General features: G+C 43.3%; 1 protein-coding gene across 1 annotated transcript in view; it reads left to right on the top strand.

The window, feature by feature from the left end:
- Window positions 1-5,250: 5,250 nt before the first annotated feature.
- LOC110498105 (proenkephalin-A) overlaps window positions 5,251-22,702 on the top strand; it is a 40,457-nt gene continuing 23,005 nt past the window's right edge. Inside the window, exon 1 of the mRNA XM_036955070.1 lies at window positions 5,251-5,368. The gene's annotated coding sequence lies outside the window, so the exon portion shown is untranslated. The remainder of the gene's footprint in view (window positions 5,369-22,702) is intronic.

The following is a 22,702-nucleotide window of genomic DNA, read 5'->3' on the forward strand; positions in this document are numbered from 1 at the left end:
CCACCCATCACACTGCCCACTGGGCACACAGGTTGAATCAATGTTGTTTCCACCGTCAAACCAACGTGGAATAGACGTTGAATTGACGTCTGTGCCCATTGGGTGACCTCACTCCCAGGTCCACCATTGAAAAGTCCAGGTTTTCCAAGGTTTTAAAAAGCGTATCATATCAAGACAATAGTATTTGTCATACATCAGATCGACATTGCTCGAGTGGACTAGTCTACTGACGTACAACAGTAATTTGGACCAATGATCAGTAGAGTTCACAATCTAAACTATTACAATCTAAATGTGCTGCTCTTTGTTGTACTGGAGAGGACCTGTGATTCTACTGCTGTTCAGTACTGTCCACTATCAGTTTGTCACAGAACACAGCGGCTCAATTTGTCTGGACAACTAAGTGGCTAGAATAGTACAGTCATTAGGTATTGAGTGCAACACACAGATTGGGTTTACGTTGTCTGTGAGGGAAGTTAAAAGGTCAAGATTGTGTGTTTGTGACGGTGGTGGTGGTTTTGAGAAGTCTGTGTGTGTGTGTGTGTGGGTGGTTGGGGGGGTCTGGGGGTTCTGTGTGTGTGTGTGTGTGTGGGTGGGTGGGGTCTGGGGGAATGGGGTTCTGTGTGTGTGTGGGGGTTGGTGGGTGGGGTCTGGGGGTTCTGTGTGTGTGTGTGGGTGGGTGGGTGGGTTCTGGGGGTTCTGTGTGTGTGTGGGTGTGTGTGAGGGAGGGCGGGGGGTCTTGTGGAGGGGGTTCTGTGTGTGTGTGAGGGAGGGCAAGGGGTCTGGGGGAGGGGGTTCTGTGTGTGTGTGAGGGAGGATGGGGTGGTCTGGGGGAGGGGGTTCTGTGTGTGTGTAAGGGAGGGCGGGGGTCTGGGGGAGGGGGTTCTGTGTGCGTGTGTGTGTGGGGGGATGGGGGGTCTGGGTGTGTGTGTGAGGGGGCGGGGGTCTGGGGGCTTCCGATGCGTGTGTGTGTGAGGGGGCGGGGGGTCTCTGGGGGGTTCTGTGTGTGTGTGTCTGTGAGGGGGTGGGGGGTCTGGGTGTGTGTGTTTGTGAGGGGGTGGGGGGTCTGGGTGTGTGTGTGAGGGGGTGGGGGTAGGGGGTTCTGTGTGTGTGTGTTTGTGAGGGGGTGGGGGTGGGGGGTCTGTGTGTGTGTGTTTGTGAGAGGGGGGGGTCTGTGTGTGTGTGTTTGTGAGGGGGTGGGGGGTCTGTGTGTGTGTGTGTTTGTGAGGGGGTGGGGGGTCTGGGTGTGTGTGTTTGTGAGGGGGTGTGTGTGTGTGTTTGTGAGGGGGTGGGGGGTCTGTGTGTGTGTGTGTTTGTGAGGGGGTGTGGTGTCTGGGTGTGTGTGTTTGTGAGGGGGTGTGTGTGTGTGTTTGTGAGGGGGTGGGGGGTCTGTGTGTGTGTGTGTTTGTGAGGGGGTGGGGGGTCTGTGTGTGTGTTTGTGAGGGGGTGGGGTGTCTGTGTGTGTGTTTGTGTTTGTGAGGGGGTGGGGGGTCTGTGTGTGTGTGTGTTTGTGAGGGGGTGGGGGATCTGTGTGTGTGTGTGTGTTTGTGAGGGGGTGGGGGGTCTGTGTGTGTGTGTGTTTGTGAGGGGGTGGGGGGTCTGGGTGTGTGTTAGAGGGGGTGGGGGGTCTGGGTGTGTGTTAGAGGGGGTGGGGGGTCTGGGTGTGTGTGTGTTTGTGAGGGGGTGGGGGGTCTGTGTGTGTGTGTGTTTGTGAGGGGGTGGGGGGTCTGGGTGTGTGTTAGAGGGGGTGGGGGGTCTGGGTGTGTGTTTGTGAGGGGGTGGGGGGTCTGTGTGTGTGTGTGTTTGTGAGGGGGTGGGGGGTATGGGTGTGTGTTAGAGGGGGTGGGGGGTCTGGGTGTGTGTTAGAGGGGGTGGGGGGTCTGGGTGTGTGTTAGAGGGGGTGGAGGGTCTGGGTGTGTGTTAGAGGGGGTGGGGGGTCTGGGTGTGTGTTAGAGGGGGTGGGGGGTCTGGGTGTGTGTTAGAGGGGGTGGAGGGTCTGGGTGTGTGTTAGAGGGGGTGGGGGGTCTGGGTGTGTGTTTGTGAGGGGGTGGGGGGTCTGGGTGTGTGTTTGAGGGGGTGGAGGGTCTGGGTGTGTGTTAGAGGGGGTGGAGGGTCTGGGTGTGTGTTAGAGGGGGTGGGGGGTATGGGTGTGTGTTTGTGAGGGGGTGGGGGGTCTGGGTGTGTGTTAGAGGGGGTGGAGGGTCTGGGTGTGTGTTAGAGGGGGTGGAGGGTCTGGGTGTGTGTTAGAGGGGGTGGGGGGTCTGGGTGTGTGTTTGTGAGGGGGTGGGGGGTCTGGGTGTGTGTTTGTGAGGGGGTGGAGGGTCTGGGTGTGTGTTAGAGGGGGTGGGGGGTCTGGGTGTGTGTTAGAGGGGGTGGGGGGTCTGGGTGTGTGTTAGAGGGGGTGGGGGGTCTGGGTGTGTGTTAGAGGGGGTTTGGGGTCTGGGTGTGTGTTAGAGGGGGTTGTTCTCATCCAAACAAAAACAAAACAAACATTTATTAACAATGCAAAGTTAACCAACTGGGTTCAGACGTCAGTTCAACGTCTAGTTTTCATTTACATTGGTTTGCACCTTCAACTAACGTGAATTCAACGTGAAATCAACTAAACATTTCACCGTGTCATTGGATTTTGATTAAAAGTTGGATGAAAAAAGACTAAATGCATTTACAGTGATTACTTTCAATAAATCATAAGTAGTTTTCCACGTTGATTCAATGTCATCACATAAATTTGGGGGGTTGAAATCACATTGATTGAACTGTTGTTTTCCCAGTGGGAAGTGACCAAACACGAACACATACAAACAGGAAAGCACAACCACTTTGATTGAATGGTCTTAATTAAAGCCTTAAGACTGTGAGACATATAGACATCTTTATCTGTGGCTCTGTTGACTGCAATGCTCTCTAAGGAACAACTCCTCTGAGTGGACAGAACATTAGGAACACCTTTCCAATATTGAGTTGCACCTCCCTTAGCCCTCAGAACAGCCTCAATTCATCTGGGCATGGACACTTCAAGATGTCGAAAGTGTTCCACAGGGATGCTGGCCCATGTTGACTCTAATGCTTCCCACAGTTGTGTCAAGTTGGCTGGATGTCCTTTGGTGGACCATTCTTGATAGACATGGGAAACTGTTGAGGTGAAAAACCCAGCAGCGGTACAGTTCTTGACACAAACTGGTGCTCCTGGCATCTACTACAATACCCTGTTTAAAGGTACTTAAATATATGTTTTTTTCCATTCACTCTCTGAATGGCACACATACACATTCCATGTCTCAGGGCTTAAAAATCCTTCTTTCTCCTCCCCTTCATCTACACTGATTGTAGTGGATTTAACAGGTGTCATGGAGACACAGTGTATATGCCAATGAGAGGATTTGTTTGCGTCTAACGTACTTAAAGGGAAATTAGCACCACCCCCCCAACATCAATATATGTGAAAACGGCCCATTTCAAATCAAACCAAATAAAATGCATTTATATAGCCCTTCCTACATCAGCTGATATATCAAAGTGCTGTACAGAAACCCAGCCTAAAACCCCAAACAGCAAGCAATGCAGGTGTAGAAGCATGGTGGCTAGGAAGAACTCCCTAGAAAGGCCAAAACCTAGGAAGAAACCTAGAGAGGAACCAGGCTATGAGGGGTGGCCAGTCCTCTTCTGGCTGTGCCGGGTGGAGATTATAACAGAACATGGCCAAGATGTTCAAATGTTCATAAATGACCAGCAGGGTCAAATAATAATAATCATAGTGAACATTTCTATGTTTTGTAGTAAAAAAAGATAGAGGAAGACAAGTGTTTCCAATGACATCTTCAACCAATTAGTGGACAATTAGGAGGCAATTAGTAGGCAATGCCTCGTCATAATTGGTTAAAATCACATGTAGCGCACCGATGATGTCAGTGGAAACACTTATCTTCCTCTTTCTTTTTTACTACAAAACATAGAAATGCGCCCTTTTCAAGTACGTTGATGTTTAGGTAATGCTGGAGATGATGAAAATGAAGTTGACATTTAAAAAAAATATCCCTTTCAAGGTTGTGAATCTTTTGGGTTGGATTTTTGTTCTTTGGCTAGTATGATGAACCAACGCTACATGTACGTCAGTAGCTGCACAGATAAGGATGAGCGATTAATGGACTGGATCACTGACTCGGACCAGGGTTTAGAGATAACACAACGAGAGGAAGAAAGATGAAATTATTATGGCTTTGTCATCTCGAGAATAGACTCAATTACTATAATTATTAAAAGGTCAATTTTACCAAGATGATTTTATCTGGAAGTAGGAAAGCACAGAGGCGTGTAGGGGTCACAGGGTCACCGGGTCACCGGGTCACGTTCCCCCTCAGAGGTGTAATTTAAAAATATATATATATGTATTTATTTATTTAAAAAAAAAGTTTGTTGTTGTTGTTTCTCTGTAATACTACTCGTGACCTAGCAGTTTTCTGAAGTTGTCTTTAGCCCAGATCGGTTCCCAACCTCATGACTAGCTACCAAGAGTCCATTTCAGGCTATCAGTAGCTAGATTATTTAACTGTTTTAGTTGCATGCCTGCTGGTAAGGTTGGTAGTCTTCAGAAAAGCAAGTAATAACTAAATGTACTGAATAACACACATTCCTTTCCATCATTTACCCAGAGATGCAGAGAAGCTTATTTCATTGCTTTAAAAAAGGAACCACCAGTCAGGAGGATAGAGAGCTCAAGATGTATGCTTAGATACGGAGAAAAATATACATATATTTTTTATATAGAATTGAGCATAATGATTATAGCGCTATAATGCAGGAAAAGGCTGTTCAGGTGTTTGAAAATTGCTAAATGTGTTGGGTAGCTGAAGTAGGAGACCACAGGTTATACGTCCGCATTGACAAACTAATGGAAGTCTGCCTGTCCATCATATGTAATAAGCCTTCCTTCCTTCCTTCCTTCCTTCCTTCCTTTTTTCCTTTTTTCCTTCCTTCCCCCCTCTCGCTCTCTCTCTCTCTCTCTCTCTCTCTCTCACCCCCTCTCTCTCCCTCTCTCCATCTCTCCAAAACCCTCTCTTTCACTAGGTTTCTGTCTCTAAGTCTCCATCCCCTCTTTCTCTCACTAGCTCTCTGTTTCTAAGTCTCCAACCCCTCCCTCTCTCGTTCCACTCTCTCCATCCCCCTCCTCTCTGTGATGAAAGTGAAAGGGGGATGCAGGGGGCAGCACCAAAGGGAGGGGTGTGCCCCTCTATAAGAGGTCTGAGCAACAGCCTGTCTGTATAGATGAAATACACTGAGAAAGAAGACAGGACACTAACTAGAGCTGCTGCACTTTAGACCAAAATCACTTAAAGGACCTGCGCCCAAACTCCTCTATAGTACTCAGGTAAGACTGACCTTCGACCTTCAGGCTTGGCTTAAGGTGGAGGTGGGGGGAGAAATCACCTGGCTTGATTTTTTGCTGGGATACTTCCCTGGCTGATACTGAAGGAGTTTGGGTTCAGTTTTAAACCTGAGAAGTTGCCAAACAGCTTAGTGCAGTTTGACTAATCTTCTGGTGGCTGGTTTATTTATAGGGTGACAAGTGTTTTTAGGGTTAGTTAGTTATCAGTTTGAGCAATGTAGAATTTCTCTCTGGGTTCTTGCTGAAGTATGGAGGAGTTCTTCCCACTGTCATTTACAGGTAAAGCATGTAGAATGCCACTGAAATAAATGAGTTAAAAAGGAAAATAAAAACCACACAGTAAGTGAGCAACAATTTGGTAGATTAGATTGATTTATTTGATGCAATATCAAGACATAAGGAGAGGACAGTAAATTGCTAAGGAGAAGAAAATACTATTTCTTTGGATTTTATTCATCAAGTTAGAATGTAAAATAACATGGCAATATTTTTACTTGATAACGATTTATTTGTGTTGTATGGTATATTCTTCATGGAGTTTCGCGATGTGTACAAGAGTAACTGCTGGTACACAGTCACTGCTTAAACCGAGCACTCTCTCTTTTATTTGCTATCTTTCTCTTTCTGTGTTCTCTCCCGCTTTCTGTGTTCTCTCTCTCTCTTTCTGTGTTCTCTCTCTCTCTCTCTCTCTCTCTCTCTTCTCTCTCTCTCTCTCTCTCTCTCTCTGCTCTATCTCTCCCTCTCTGTGCTCTCTCTATCTCCCTCTCTGTGCTCTCTCTCTCTCTCTGTGCTCTATCTCTCTATCTGTGCTCTCTCTCTCTCTCTGTGTGCTCTCTCTCTTTCTGTGCTCTCTCTCTCTTTCTGTGTTCTCTCTCTCTCTCTGTGCTCACTCTCTCTCTCTGTGCTCTATCTCTCTCTCTCTGTGCTCTCTCTCTTTCTGTGCTCTATCTTTCTCTATCTCTCTGTGCTCTATCTCTCTCTCTTCCTGTGCTCTCTCTCTCTTTCTGTGCTCTCTCTCTCTGTGCTCTCTCTCCCTTTCTGTGCTCTCTTTCTCTTTGTGTTCTCTCTCTTTCTGTGTTATCTCTCTCTCTGTGCTCTCTCTCTCTCTTTATTTGCTCTATTTCTCTTTCTGTGTTCTCTCTCTCTTTCTGTGCTCTCTCTCTCTCTCTCTCTCTCTCTCTCTCTCTCTCTCTCTCTCTCTCTCTCTCTGTGCTCTCTCTCTCTCTCTTTATTTGCTCTATTTCTCTTTCTGTGTTCTCTCTCTCTTTCTGTGCTCTCTCTCTCTCTCTCTCTCTCTCTCTCTCTCTTTCTGTGCTCTCTTTCTCTTTGTGTTCTCTCTCTCTTTATGTGTTCTCTCTCTTTCTGTGCTCTCTCTCTCTTTCTGTGCTCTCTCTCTCTCTTTCTGAGCTCTCTCTTTCTCTCTCGGTGAGTTTCGCGATGTGTACAAGAGTAACTGCTGGTACACAGTCACTGCTTAAACCGAGCACTCTCTCTTTTATTTGCTATCTTTCTCTTTGTGTTCTCTCTCTCTTTCCGTGTTCTCTCTCTCTCTTTCTGTGCTCTCTCTCTCTTTCTGTGCTCTCTCTCTCTTTCTGTGCTCTCTCTCTCTCTCTTTCTGTGTTCTCTCTCTTTTTGTGCTCTCTCTTTCTGTGCTCTCTCTCTCTCTCTCTCTCTCTCTCTCTGTGCTCTCTCTCTCTTTCTGTTCTATCTCTCTTTCTGTGCTCTCTCATTCTGTGCTCTCTCTCTTTCTGTGTTCTCTCTTTCTGTGCTCTCTCTCTTTCTGTGCTCTCTCTCTTTCTGTGCTCTTTCTTTCTGTGCTCTTTCTTTCTGGGCTCTCTCTTTCTGTGCTCTCTCTCTGTGCTCTCTTTCTCTTTCTGTGTTCTCTCTCTTTATGTGCTCTCTCTTCCTGTTCTCTCTCTCTCTTTCTGTGCTCTCTCTCTCTGCTCTCTCTCTCTTTCTGTGCTCTCTCTCTCTGTGCTCTCTCTCTCTCTCCCTGTGCTCTCTCTCTCTCTCTCTCTCTCTTTCTCTGTGTTCTCCCTCTTTCTGTGTTCTCTCTCTCTTTCTGTGCTCTCTCACTTTCTATGCTCTCTCTCTCTGTGCTCTCTCTCTCTCTCTCTGTGTGTTCTCCCTCTTTCTGTGCTCTCTCTTTCTGTGCTCATTCTCTCTGTCTGTGCTCTCTCTTTCTGTGCTCTCTCTCTTTCTGTGCTCTCTCTTTCTGTGCTCTCTCTTTCTGTGCTCTCTCTTTCTGTGCTCTCTCTCTCTTTCTGTGCTCTCCCTTTCTGTGCTCTCTCTTTCTGAGATCTCTCTTTCTGTGCTCTTTCTAGCTCTTCTGTGCTCTCTTTCTGTGCTCTCTCTCTTTCTGTGCTCTCTCTTTCTGTGCTCTCTCTTTCTGTGCTCTCCCTTTCTGTGCTCTCTCTTTCTGAGCTCTCTCTTTCTGTGCTCTTTCTAGCTCTTCTGTGCTCTCTTTCTGTGCTCTCTCTCTTTCTGTGCTCTCCCTTTCTGTGCTCTCTCTTTCTGAGCTCTCTCTTTCTGTGCTCTTTCTAGCTCTTCTGTGCTCTCTTTCTGTGCTTTTTCTCTCTGTTCTCAGTGCTCGTGGCACAGTTAAAGTCCTGACCCTTGACAGGAGCATATTTCTCCCATCACTCTCATTATCCTCCCATTGATCCCCTGGTCTTTAAATCGATGCATCTCCACCGAGACGATGCAAGGCTATTATTTTCCACAGTTAACACCCCAGGGAGAAGGTTAAATCTTTATGCTTTCGGTGCAAAATACTGTCTGCAAAGAAATTTCCTGTTGATGATCTGATGACGGCAGAGCACATAGCTGCCCAAGACTTAGGCTAAAGCACGGGGTCAGTTTCTGTTGCTTTCCAGGACTCATTTTGTGTGTTCTGTCAATGAACCACCACCACCACTTAATGAGGGGCTATCTACAGCTGTAGTCCATAAATCCTTTGTTCACAGTTGCTTACCACTTTTTTTCCATGTGGTTTCTTCCTTCACAGACTCAATGCAATTATGACCTATTTCAAAAAATATTTGGTCAAACTATTAATTTTGTGTATGGTTTCCTAGAAACAAGGGTGACTCAACATACCTCTTTGGCTCAATTTATCCCACTCTCCCATACTAGATTTATATTTACTGCCTAGAGCTATTCTGGTGCTGTGAATAAGAGGAAAGCCCCAGACAGTTAGCAGTGCAGTGGGTTAACATACAAGCCTTACTGCACCAACCCTAAATGAACAAATTCAATATCAAATCAATATCAAATCAAAATCAAATGTACATCAGCTGATATCTCAAAGTGCTGTACAGAAACCCAGCCTAAAACACCAAACAGCAAGGAATGCAGGTGTTGAAGCACGTTGGCTAGGAAAAACTCCCTAGAAAGGCCAAAACCTAGGAAGAACCCACTAGAGTGCTAGTGAGGTGCTCAGGGTCCTATACAAATGTAGGATCTTAATGTGATCATTTCCTGATCTTAATGTGATCAGGAAATGTAAAACCTGTAGTGTATTTGAGGTTTAAAAACGGGTCCAAATTAAGGTCCCACATCTGTAGTTTTTGTTTCTCTGTCATTCATTTGACATAGAATCAGAATTGTCTGCATTTTGATGTACATGGTTTCATTTAGAAATTATACAATGTTCCTTACTAAAGCCAATATTGGGTTAATCGGGATCAGTTTAATTCCTGTCTTTTAATTTGCTTTGATTATAAATGTAATCTACACCTGGTTACCTAGATTATTTTAAAGGCTTATTCCATACCTGGTTGAACAGTGGTTTTACGGAGGTGTTTTTCTTTGAATATCAGTCAATATCAATTTGGATTTGTTCAAAGGAGTCAATCAGGATTAGGTTTCAACTGATTATAGGTTTAAGCTGTACATGGCTAGCTGCCCAATGGGAGATAAAGGCTAATCGGGGGGTGAATATTGCGGATTCCAGAGAGAGGTGAAGGCACAGAGGGACCCAGGAGGTCAGGTTCAAAGCTACACATTGACTGGAGCTGCCATCGGTCAAACTTCATTATAGATAGAGGTTTCGGAGCACAATGGAAATCTACTCAATCAAATTAGCCTTTTAGTTTTCTCAGAAAATAATCCATATATATACGCTGTGTTTCAAATTAGGCTTGCATTAGCTCCCTAAGCAAATGCTTAGCCTTTAGCTCAGTGAGCTTTTACAGCTTTACGGTGCACAGACGACCCAGGGTGAAACCCAGTAGACGGATAATATCGTCTCAGGGAAAGGGTTTTCTCCACTTAGTCTGCCTCTTCTGATTAGACACAGAGAAAGAGATAAAGAGAGAGAGAGAGTGTGTGTGTGTGTGTGTGTGTGTGTGTGTGTGTGTGTGTGTGTGTGTGTGTGTGTGTGTGTGTGTGTGTGTGTGCGTGTGTGTGTGCGCGTGCGCGTGCACGTGCGTGTGTGTGTGTGTGTGAAAGAGAGAGAAAGAGAGAGGAGTGTGTAAATGGGATTTTAAAGGGATTTCAAGACAATTAGATGCGGCCTCGTCAGACCTGGGGGCAAAATAATTCAAAGCTCTCCCCATCCGGCACGACACAGATTCGAGGAAACTGTGAAATTAGCTCTTGATCAGCTCTCTGTTGTTCTTCTGTGCAACCGTTTGAACGGCTTCAGCATCAGATAAAGGACCAAGATACGTTCTACTCTGGAGTTATGTCAGTGACATGGTGTATGTTACGCTAGTTTGTAACAGTTGTACAGTTGTTGGAAACCCTCCCGTATAGTTGTGGATCAGTTGTATAGTACTACTACCAGCAGTACAAGGCAGCCACTCAGCTTGAGAAAAAATAACCCATTAAGACTAAAGCGATCCCTATTAGAAAGTCATCAAACTGCATTCCTAATATGGATGCCATACTGGATACGTTTTACAAATCTCGGATGAATTGAGGGAGAAATCAAATAAAAAATCACAATGTTTTGCATATGCCTATAGTATGCAGAGCTCCAATTGAGAAGCCATTCCAACAAGTTGTGTCCTGGGTCATGTGTTCAATAGGCACGAAATGGAAGAAAACGTTTTAAAACACTGAAATAGGCACATGCAACATTAACTCATCCAATAAGAACGCTCATTTTCATTACGTTGTGCCTAATGGAACACAACCCCGTTTACACAACCTACTGAGAAGAGTCCTGAATCTCCCTTGAAAAGCAGATAATCACAGACAGAAAAAAAACGTTGTTCTTCTGTTCTCCTAAGTGGCTCTTCCTTGTTGGATAAAACAGGAGCTGAACAGGATGACACAAGACAAAATGTGTTTGGAGGGGAAACGGCGGTGGGTGAGGACTTTGTGTCGATTCCCACTCAATTCCTGACAGGGGTGTTCTTTGTCTGCCACATCACGGGTGTCACATCACATCAACTCTGCAGCTGCCTTTCACAGCATCACTGCAGGTCTGAGTCAGGTGTGTTATGCTATTATTATTAAATACGGATGTAGGATCTTAATTTGAGCCAGTTTGCTACGGCAGGAAAATAATCCCACAACAACAGGAAATGTGAATTATTATGTGGATTATAATTAATGGACATTTTTGTAGGGGTTGATACATTTCTCGTAAGGGAAATTCAAATCAGAAACCTCAAATACACTAGAAGTCTAATGCAGGAAAGTTTGCCTGCAATAGGGTGATCAAATTAAGATCCTACATCTGTATAAAACAGTGTATAATTATATAGCCTATGACTAGTCCCTAACTACCGGATGTTCCAGATTTCAGGGGAGATGGAAAAAGAGCCTGTATCTACTCCTCCACATTTACTGGATTGGTTAAACAGAGCAGAAGAGAACCTCCCCTGACAGTTTTTTTCCTTCTCCTAAAGACCAGTATGTAGGGGATCTAGTTTCAAGTGTTTATTTTACACCTACTAGGTGTAAAATGTAATATGTAGGGATCTAGTTTCAAGTGTTTATTTTACACCTACTATGTTCGGTTAATAATTACATTATGGTTTATTGATAGATTTTCACATCAGGTTCCCAATGTTCTCACCTTGGCATGGTCATTTGGAGTCAGTGTGACTCAAATATAAAGGAGAATTTTCCATATTTGTCGGTCGGTTCAGATTGTGGGTTCATCTTCATCGACTTTTAGTGATGGATGAAATGCGCCTGATGGCGTTAATGATAGTGGAATAATAACAGCAACTGTAAATTGGACAGTGCAGTGAGATTAACAAGAATTTAAGCTTTCTGCACATATAAGACATGTCTATGTAGAGCAGGTATTCCCAGGGGTACACGCAATGCCATTGGGGATACGCCAAATAAAAATGGGATTCACATTCTTTTCTTCACATTTTCAAACAGTCCATTTATATTTTCCAACGGGGCTTTAGATTTGGGTGAGTTTTTCTTCTCGCCTGATTAGCCTCATTTCACTGACAAAAAATACATTTAAACCATCTTGTGTTCAGCAAAAAATACAACACAATGTCAAATACAGGTAGCCCAGTCAAATAATTAACATCCAATCACATTAACCGTTACTCTCTTGCAGGAATTCCACTAACGGTCCATACGTAGCCAAACGTAGCTGCTGCTCATGTTGGTATCTATACTGATGGCACAAAAGCCATGACAGGACACATAGTGGAGAGGTAACGCGAGTGCAAGCAGTTGCTCCCGACACCACTTGGGTACACTGCAGCATCCACCGAGAGGCTCTTGCTGACAAAGGAATGCCTGACAGCTTGAAAGACGTTTTGGACACTACAGTGAAAATGGTTAACTTCGTTAAAACAAGGCCCCTGAACTCTTGTGTATTTTCTGCACCATGTAATGATATGGGCAGTGACCATGTAACACTTTTGCAACATACAGAAGTGCGCTGGTTATCAAGGGGCAAAGTATTGACACGTTTTTTTAATTGAGAGACAAGCTTAAAGTTTTCTTAACTGACCATAATTTTCATTTGTCTGACCACTTGCATGATGATGAGTTTCTCATACGACTGGCCTATCTGGGTGATGTTTTTTCTCACCTGAATGATCTGAATCCAGGATTATAGGGAATGTCAGCAATTATATTCAATGTGTGGGACAAAATTGAGGCTTGAAGAAGTTGGAGCTCTTCTCTGTCTTCATTAACAAGGGAAACACACAGGTCTTTCCATCATTGTAGGATTTTTTTTGTGTGCAAATGAACTCAAGCTTACGGACAATGTCAAATGTGATATAGCGAAGCACCTGAGTGAGTTGGGTGCTCATTTACGCAGGTACTTCCCCAAAATGGATGACACAAACAACTGGATTCGTTATCCCTTTCATGCCCTGCTTCCAGTCCACTTATCGATATCTGAACAAGAGAGCCTCATCAAAATTGCAACAAGTGGTTCTGAGAAAATTGGATTTAATCAGAAGCCACTGCCAGATTTCTGGATTGGGCTGCTCTCAGATTATCATGCCTTGGCAAATTACTCTGTTAAGATACCGATGCCCTTTGCAACCACGTATCTATGTGAGAGTGGATTCTCAGCCCTCACTAGCATGAAAACTAAATACAGGCACAGACTCTGTGTGGAAAATTATTTAAGACTGAGACTCTCTCCAATACAACCCAACATTGTAGAGTTATGTGCATCCTTTCAAGCACAACCTTCTCATTAACCTGTGGTGAGTTATTCACACATTTCGATGAGCAAATAAGGTTTTATGTGTAAGATGGTTAAATAAAAAGCAAAATTATTGATTATTATTATATTATTATTTATGTCTTGGTCCTATAAGAGCTCTTGTGACAAAAACACACTAATTCTTATGTTTAAAAGACAGCTTTTCATCTATCCAGATGCCCAGATATTTGTGAACAGGAACACGATCTAAAGTACATATGCTTAAATCATTGTTATTTTCATGCGCTCTAAAGAACAACATATACTTAATTTTACCTGCCTTCAACATTCATTTCAGGTCAATAAAGTTTTTCTGTACTACAATGAAGGCAGGCTGTAGTTCAGATAGAGCCTGGTAAACTTTGGGGGCAATAGCTTACACAACAGTATCATCAGCATACAAGTGCAGGTAAAAAAATGTACAGACAAGTTGTTAATATAAACTGTAAAAAATACAGGACCCAGAATTGACCCCTGCGGGACACCTTTCGTAATATCCAGGAAACTTGATTTAACACCATCAGTAGATACACATTGACTTATATCTGTCAAGTAATTTTTAAACCAGTTACATGCAGCCAGGTCTAGGCTAATTGAGGAAAGCCTCTGAATTAGCAGTGAGTGATCAACAGTATCAAAAGCCTTTGACAGGTCAATGAAGAGTCAGCACAATGTTGCCTTTGATCCATACAGTTAACCACATTATTTATAATTAAGGATGCAGCTGTCACGTTCTGACCATAGTTCTTTTGTGTTTTCCTTGTTTTAGTGTTGGTCAGGACGTGAGCTGAGTGGGCATTCTATGTTGTCTGTCTAGTTTGTCTATTTCTATGTTTGGCCTGATATGGTTCTCAATCAGAGGCAGGTGTTAGTCATTGTCTCTGATTGGGAACCATATTTAGGTAGCTTGTTTTGTGTTGGGTTTTGATGGGTGGCTGTTTCCTGTCTTTGTGTTCTCTGCACCAGATAGGACTGTTTTGTGTTGGGTTTTGATGGGTGGCTGTTTCCTGTCTTTGTGTTCTCTGCACCAGATAGGACTGTTTTGTGTTGTGTTTTGATGGGTGGCTGTTTCCTGTCTTTGTGTTCTCTGCACCAGATAGGACTGTTTTGTGTTGTGTTTTGATGGGTGGTTGTTTCCTGTCTTTGTGTTCTCTGCACCAGATAGGACTGTTTTGTGTTGTGTTTTGATGGGTGGTTGTTTCCTGTCTTTGTGTTCTCTGCACCAGATAGGACTGTTTTGTGTTGTGTTTTGATGGGTGGTTGTTTCCTGTCTTTGTGTTCTCTGCACCAGATAGGACTGTTTTGTGTTGTGTTTTGATGGGTGGTTGTTTCCTGTCTTTGTGTTCTCTGCACCAGATAGGACTGTTTCGGGTTTTGCCACGTTTATTGTTTTGTAGTGTGTTCATGTTGAGTTTCTGATATTAAAAAACCATGGACACTTCCCACGCTGCGCATTGGTCCTCCAATCCTTCTCGCCTCTCCTCTTCAGACGAAGAGGAGGAGGAAAACCTTTACAGCAGCAAAGATAGAGCTATGACTTGGTCTAAAACTTGACTGATGCACATTTAGAATACATTCAAAGATAAGAAAGATCTTAGCTGAAAATTAATCAAGGATTCTAATATTTTAGCTAGGCAAGAAGGTTTAGAAATAGGGCGGTAATTATTTAGATCACAGAGGTCACCACCTTTGAAGGGGGAGTACATGGGCCGCCTTCCAAACCTTGGGGATAGTACCAGATATAATCGTCAGGTAAAACGTGTTAAAGATTCAACAACCAGGGGGCCAGAGAGCTGCCGCAACAATGGTTCAAGCATATCAGCCCCAGTGGATAATTTTTACATCAATCTTTAACAATGCATCTAGCACATCACAGATAATATTTTTTGTATTAATAATGGTGGAATGATGGCGTCAAGGATGGTGGCATCACGGTGTCAATGATGGTGGAATGATGGCGTCAACAATGGTGTCAATTATGGTGGAATGATGGTGATTGATGCTATCAATGATGTTGGAATGATGGTGGAATGCTGTGTCAATAATGGTGAAATGATGGTGGAATGCTGTGTCAATGATGGTGAAATGATGGTGGAATGCTGTGTCAATGATGGTGTCAATGATGGTGAATGATGAGTGGTTTGGTGATAGTGTGAACGGGGTGTGAGTTTATGATGTGGTGAGGTTTGTGATAGATCGGTGTTTCCCAACCCTGACCCCAAGCCTTTCCATTCCACATACTGTAACTGTGCCTGTGGATTAGTGAAACATTTGAATCAGGTGGGCTGCTAGTACTAAAAAGTATTGAAAATGTATTTGGTCTTCATATTGTGAAAAAGCTCAACGTAAAAAATGTCAAATGTACTTGCCAGTTGTAATGAATACATGGGAATTATTTGCCACAAGCTTTGACGACTGTGTGCTGTCTCTGACGACTGTGTGCTGTCTCTGACGACTGTGTTGGCCTGTGGCTTGGTGACAAAGTTATAATCACATGTCACATTTGATCCATCAACAATGGTAGGTGAATATACACCCTAATAAATACTATAATACACTCTGCCCACAGCCAGCTGGGTGACTGGGATGTGTACTGTATCAACATGGCTGTCAATCTGATGGCCTAGTCACTGTCTCATGACTGATGTGTGTGCGTGTGTGTGTGTGCTTGCATTCGTGTGTGTGTGAGCGGGCCTTGTGACCCTTAGTTTCCTCATCTGACACATATAATAGAGTTACTCCTGATGGGTTGAAACCCATTAATCGAGATGTATCCCTTGCTAGCCTTAACCAGCCATTGATTACGTGGATGGTGAAAGCATTGGAGGAGATCTCTAAATGTATATTAATCCATCTCTATATTGATCTGTGGTGCTGTGGGACCAATGTTGACGTGGGTTTGCGGGGTGGAAGACATTAAGGGACAGATAATAGACTGTTGATGGTGATAGAAGAGTAGTAAGATAGTGATGTATTTTATTGATAGAGTTAGAGGTGTATAGTATTGATGAGGAGGCTGGTTATTGATGCAACATTGATGCAATGTGTTTACAATCTACTATTATTTGAAATGGTCAACATTGTTAGTGATTATAACTGATCAGTCTACTCCATCAAGGAATATACTGGTCCTATTACTATTCCAATGAGCACAAGATGTTAAAATACCAAAAATACGTATTTTCAACATATTTTGCTCATAGGGATGAGTGTAGTGTAGGGGTGGGCAACTCCAGTCCTCAGGGGCCTGATTCGTGTCACACTTTTGACCCAGTCCCAGCTAACATACCTGACTCCAAGAATCATGATCTTCAGTTTAGAATGCAATTAATTTAATCAGATGTGTTTGCTAGGGATTCGGAAAAGGTGTGACCACTCTGGCCTCCGAGGACTGGTGTTGCACATCCCTGCTGTAATGGGTACAGACAGTCAGGAGAGACACAGACTCTGTGGAGGATTCCTAGGTTATTATTAGCAGGTCTAGCAGTCAGATTCACCAGAGGACTTTGAAGAATCAAATCAAATTAAGAAAAAGTTGCTTACATGCGCCGAATGCAACTGGTGTAAATTTTACCGTGAAATGCTTGCTTACGAGCCCTTGCCAACAATGCAGAGTTTGAACAATACAGAGTTTTAAAATAATAATAAAATAGTAGCATGAGCAATAAAATAAAATACACAAGAATATACAGTATATATATATATATATACAGTACCAGTCAAAAGTTTGGACACACCTACTCATTCCAGGGTTTTTCTTTATTTTTATTATTTTCTACACTGCAGAATAATAGTGAAGACATCATAACTATAAAATAACACATATGGAATCATGTAGTAACCAAAAAAGTATTAAACAAATCAAAATATATGTTATATTTGAAGTTGCCCCCTTTGCCTTGATGACAGCTTTACACACTCTAGACATTCTCTCAACCAGCTTCATGAGTTAGTCACCTGGAATGCAGACAGGTGTGTCTGTTAATTTCTTTCCTTCTTAATGCATTCGAGCCAATCCGTTGTGTTGTGACAAGGTAGGGGTGGTATAGAGAAGATATCCCTATTTGGTAAAAGACCAAGTCCATATTAGTCCTGGGGCTCCTGGGTGGTGCAGCGGTCTGAGGCATTGCATCTCAGTGCTAGAGGCGTCACTACAGACACCCTGTTTCGAATCCAGGCTGTATCACAACCGGCCGTGATTGGAAGTCCCATAGGGCGGCGCACAATTGGCCCAGCATCGTCGGGGTTTGGCCGGTGTAGGCCACCATTGTAAGTAATAATTTGTTCTTATTTGACTTGCCTAGTTAAATAAGGTTAAATTTAAAAATAAATATTCACTACAATTCAAAAGTTTGGGGTCACTTACAACATACATGAAATGAATAGGAAATATAGTCAAGACGTTATAAATAATGATTTTCAATTGAAATAATAATTGTGTCCTACAAACTGCTTTCATCAAAGAATCCTCGATTTGCAGCGATTACAGCCTTGCAGACCTTTGGCATTCTAGCTGTCAATTTGTTGAGGTAATTGGAAGAAATGTCCCCCCATGCTTCCTGAAGCACCTCCCACAAGTTGGATTGGCTTGTTGGGCACTTTTTATGTAGCATACAGTCAAGCTGCTCCCACAACAACTCAATAGGTTTGAGATCCGGTGACTGTGCTGGCCACTCCATTATAGACAGAATACCAGCTGACTGCTTCTTCCCTAAATAGTTATTGCATAGTTTGGAGCTGTGCTTTGGGTCATTGTCCTGTTAATAGAGGAAATTGATTCCAATTAAGCGCCATCCTCAAGGTATGGTATGGCGTTGCAAAATGGAGTGATAGCCTTCCTTCTTCAAGATCCCTTTAACCCTATACAAATCTCCCACTTTACCACCACCAAAGCACACTCAGACCATCACATTGCTTCCACCATACTTGACAGATGGCTTCAACCACTCCTCCAGCATCTTTTCATTTTTCATTACACTGTAATGTACTTGTCCTCTTGCTCAGTTGTGCACCAGGGCCTCCCAATCCTCTTTCTATTCTGGTTAGAGACAGTTTGCGCTGTTCTGTGAAGGGAGTAGTACACAGCGTTGTACGAGATCTTCAGTTTCTTGGCAATTTCTCACATGGAATAGCCTTCATTTCTCAGAACAAGAATAGACTGATGAGTTTCAGAAGAACGTTATTTGTTTCTGGCCATTTTGAGCCTGTAATTGAACCTACAAATGCTGATGCTCCAGATACTCAACTAGTCTAAAGAAGGCCAATGCTCTTTAATCAGGACAATAGTTTTCAGCTATGCTAACATAATTGCAAAAGGGTTTTCTAATGATCAATTAGCCTTTTAAAATTATAAACTTGGATTAGCTAACACAACGTGCCATTGGAACATAGGAGTGATGGTTGCTGATCATGGGCCTATGTAGATATTCCATGACAAATCAGCTGTTTCCAGCTACAATAGTCATACAATACTCCATGTCTACGCTGTATTTCTGATCAATTTTCCACAGGAAAAGAAGACCCAGAGGTGTGGAGAGGAGGACCTGGAGAGGGGAGGTGGAGAGGAGGACCTGGAGAGGGAGACATGGAGAAGGGGACATGGAGAGGGGGACCTGGAGAGGGGGACCTGGAGTGGGGGATGTGGAGAGGGGGACCTGGAGAGGGGGGTGTGGAGAGGAGGACCTGGAGAGGGGGATGTGGAGAGGGGGATATGGAGAGGGGGATGTGGGGAGGGGGACCTGGAGAAGGGGATGTGGAGAGGAGGACCTGGGTGGGGGGGTGTGGAGAGGAGGACCTGGAGATTGGGGTGTGGAGAGGAGGACCTGGAGAGGGGGATATGGAGAGGGGGACCTGAAGAGGGGGACCTGGAGAGGGGGACCTGAAGAGGGGCTGGAGGTGTGAAGGATAGAATGAGAGCTCCAGGACAAACTCTCCAGACACTGGGAAAAGAATAGACAATACAGTATTGTGCCTGGCAATATGCTGTCTGACTTTGGATGTCTAAATAAAAAAATATCAAAAATAATGTCTCTATCTCAAAGACGTTGAATGGTATGCTGTTATGCACCAGCATTGGCAAAACGCAAATCCCTCCTTCACTCTCTCTCTCTCTGGCTCTAGTATACCAACTTTAATTCCATTTCAGTTCTAGCTGTGTGATTATGCTTTATGTTCTGGTCTTGAACGTTTACCATGTTAGACACACAATGCTTTTCCACAGAAGAATGTTCCGGACAAAGAATTTGAATTAGAATCCATTCTGATTCTGTGGTTCCGGTGACGTCATCAGTCTTCTATTTCTCTGTTGTTCTTTTCTCATTACCGCAGTGTCCTCATCAAGGCTAGGAAATGTAAAACAAATGACTAATCTCGAGGAAAGTGTTAAATCCGGATTATTTAGGCATGGCTATTTTTTTGGTCTGTCTAGGCCTCTCCCTCTACTTTAAAGGCTAATAAGTGCAATGATAACACAATACGCTGGACTAAAGTGCCAGTAATTCCTGTTTGTCTTTTATCATAGTTTTCCTATGCTTGTACAGGGCTTTTCTGACAGTTAGCTACAATAGCTGCAATTCCTCTAAATATTTGTCCTTATTCATGTATATATAGTCTAGTGAGTGTGTATATGGTGTGTATATATAGTTTAGTGAGTGTGTATATGGTGTGTGTATATAGTCTAGTGAGTGTGTATATATATATATAGTCTAGTGAGGGTGTATATGGTGTGTGTATATAGTCTAGTGAGTGTGGGTATATAGTCTAATGAGTGTGTATATGGTGTGTGTATATAGTCTAGTGAGTGTGTATATATATAGTCTAGTGAGTGTGTATATATAGTCTAGTGAGTGTGTATATGGTGTGTGTGTATAGTCTAGTGAGTGTGTATATGGTGTGTGTATATAGTCTAGTGAGTGTGTATATGGTGTGCATGTATAGTCTAGTGAGTGTGTATATGGTGTGTATATAGTCTAGTGAGTGTGTAGATGGTGTGTGTGTATATATAGTCTAGTGAGTGTGTAGATGGTGTGTGTGTATATATAGTCTAGTGAGTGTGTAGATGGTGTGTGTGTATATATAGTCTAGTGAGTGTGTAGATGGTGTGTATATATAGTATAGTGAGTGTGCGTAGAGTCAGTGCAGATAGTTTGGGTACCATAAATTGACTATTTAGCAGTCTGGCTATTTAGCAGTCTGGCTATTTAGCAGTCTTATGGATTGACCCAATTATCCATGACTTTGGAGTGCATTTTCACACCCTGTTCTGATGTCATAATACATTCTTAGAAACTGGGTAGTTTGGGTCCTGGATGCTGATTGGCTGAAAGCTGTGTTATATCAGGCAATATACCAGCAGTATGTTGCAAAATTACTTATTTATTGTTCTAATTATGTTGGTAACCAGTTTCTAATAGCAATAAGGCACCTCAAGGATTTGTGGTATATGGCCAATATACCAAGGCCAAGGGCTGTATTTAGGCACTCTGTGCTGAGTTGTGCATAAGAACAGCCTTTAGCCGTGGTATATTGGCCATATACCACACCACCCCACACCTTATTGCTTAATTATTATCTTTCTACTCCATTTTCCTTCCCGATGATGCCTTCCTATCGATAGTGACATCGTCAGTCATTCTAAATGTCTGTTTCTCGGGGGAAAACCCCTTGTCCCACCATACCATTACACACACACACACACACACACACACACACACACACACACACACACACACACACACACACACACACACACACACACACACGAGTACTCAATGGAGTTTGAGAACCCAATGGTGCTTTCAGCACACGGCTCATTTGTCAATCCTATAATTGGCTCAGACCCAATGGTATTTAACACTGGTACTGGTACTGGCATGGCTGCTTTTGTCTAGTAATGAACTCTCATCGAGGGAGTCTCGCTATTTCTTATCAGTAATGTATCTGGATGAGCTACCCTTGCAACGAGCATACAATAAACCATTTTAGTGACTAGGTAAGAGCACTTGTTGCCGAGTGAAGAGTGAAAATCTCCAAACCCCTAAAATTGGATGATTTTGTGCCTTTAGGGCATTTCAGACTGCAGATTGAGGACATGTTTCATGTAAAATGGGTTTGTTTTCTATGACTGTGTTTTGTATCTCTGTTGTGATTTTCGTATTGTATTGATGTGTATATTTTATAGTTACAGGGCTCACCTGGAAAAGAGGCCTTGGTAAGACATGACTGCCTGTCAAAATAAAGGTTGAATAAATCAAGAGTACAGTGTTAACTCCTTGGGCATCTCATATCTAATTTCAATCCCATGTCCCCTTTTCTCACATCCAGACCTTGGGTCTAGAAGTACTAGTGATTTTCAGCCTTACTTTCCTTTTTCCAGTGCCTTCACTAGCGCCTTCGAGCCAGATAATCACGGACTGATTCAGACCGGAGACACCAATTTAGTGGACTTTCTGGCCAACCAGTGACATCAATCAATAATTTATTACCTACCAGGTAGAAAAGATAACCAGCAGGGCACTCCAGACCTCCATGCTGGGTTTTGATTACCCCTGCCATGTACAGTCCATATACTGTATGGTCCTTGGTCTATCAAACAGTCCATATACTGTATGGTCCTTGGTCTATCAAACAGTCCATATACTGTATGGTCCTTGGTCTATCACGCAGTCCATATACTGTATGGTCCTTGGTCTATCACACAGTCCATATACTGTAGTTACTCTATAAAACATCCACAGAGAACATTATGCTTCAGCCACAATCTTATTACCTTCCCTTCAACTTGTCTTCCTAAGTCTAGCCACGAGACACAGGCCAAGCTAAAAATCAATAAGGTGGTTTTAAGAGCACACCATCACCAACCCCTCCTTTGTCCGCCCTGCCAGATCCCTGCGTATAGTATTCTTAATTCACTCCCGTACTTTATAATCACTTGCCACTGCCAGATCCCTGCGTATAGTATTCTTAATTCACTCCCGTACTTTATAATCACTTGCCACTGCCAGATCCCTGCGTATAGTATTCTTAATTCACTCCCGTACTTTATAATCACTTGCCACTGCCAGATCCCTGCGTATAGTATTCTTAATTCACTCCCGTACTTTATAATCACTTGCCACTGCCAGATCCCTGCGTATAGTATTCTTAATTCACTCCCGTACTTTATAATCACTTGCCACTGCCAGATCCCTGCGTATAGTATTCTTAATTCACTCCCGTACTTTATAATCACTTGCCACTGCCAGATCCCTGCGTATAGTATTCTTAATTCACTCCCGTACTTTATAATCACTTGCCACTGCCAGATCCCTGCGTATAGTATTCTTAATTCACTCCCGTACTTTATAATCACTTGCCACTGCCAGATCCCTGCGTATAGTATTCTTAATTCACTCCCGTACTTTATAATCACTTGCCACTGCCAGATCCCTGCATATAGTATTCTTAATTCACTCCCGTACTTTATAATCACTTGCCACTGCCAGATCCCTGCGTATAGTATTCTTAATTCACTCCCGTACTTTATAATCACTTGCCACTGCCAGATCCCTGCGTATAGTATTCTTAATTCACTCCCGTACTTTATAATCACTTGCCACTGCCAGATCCCTGCGTATAGTATTCTTAATTCACTCCCGTACTTTATAATCACTTGCCACTGCCAGATC

Source organism: Oncorhynchus mykiss, chromosome 19 (assembly GCF_013265735.2).
Source record: "Oncorhynchus mykiss isolate Arlee chromosome 19, USDA_OmykA_1.1, whole genome shotgun sequence".
NCBI lineage: Eukaryota > Metazoa > Chordata > Actinopteri > Salmoniformes > Salmonidae > Oncorhynchus > Oncorhynchus mykiss.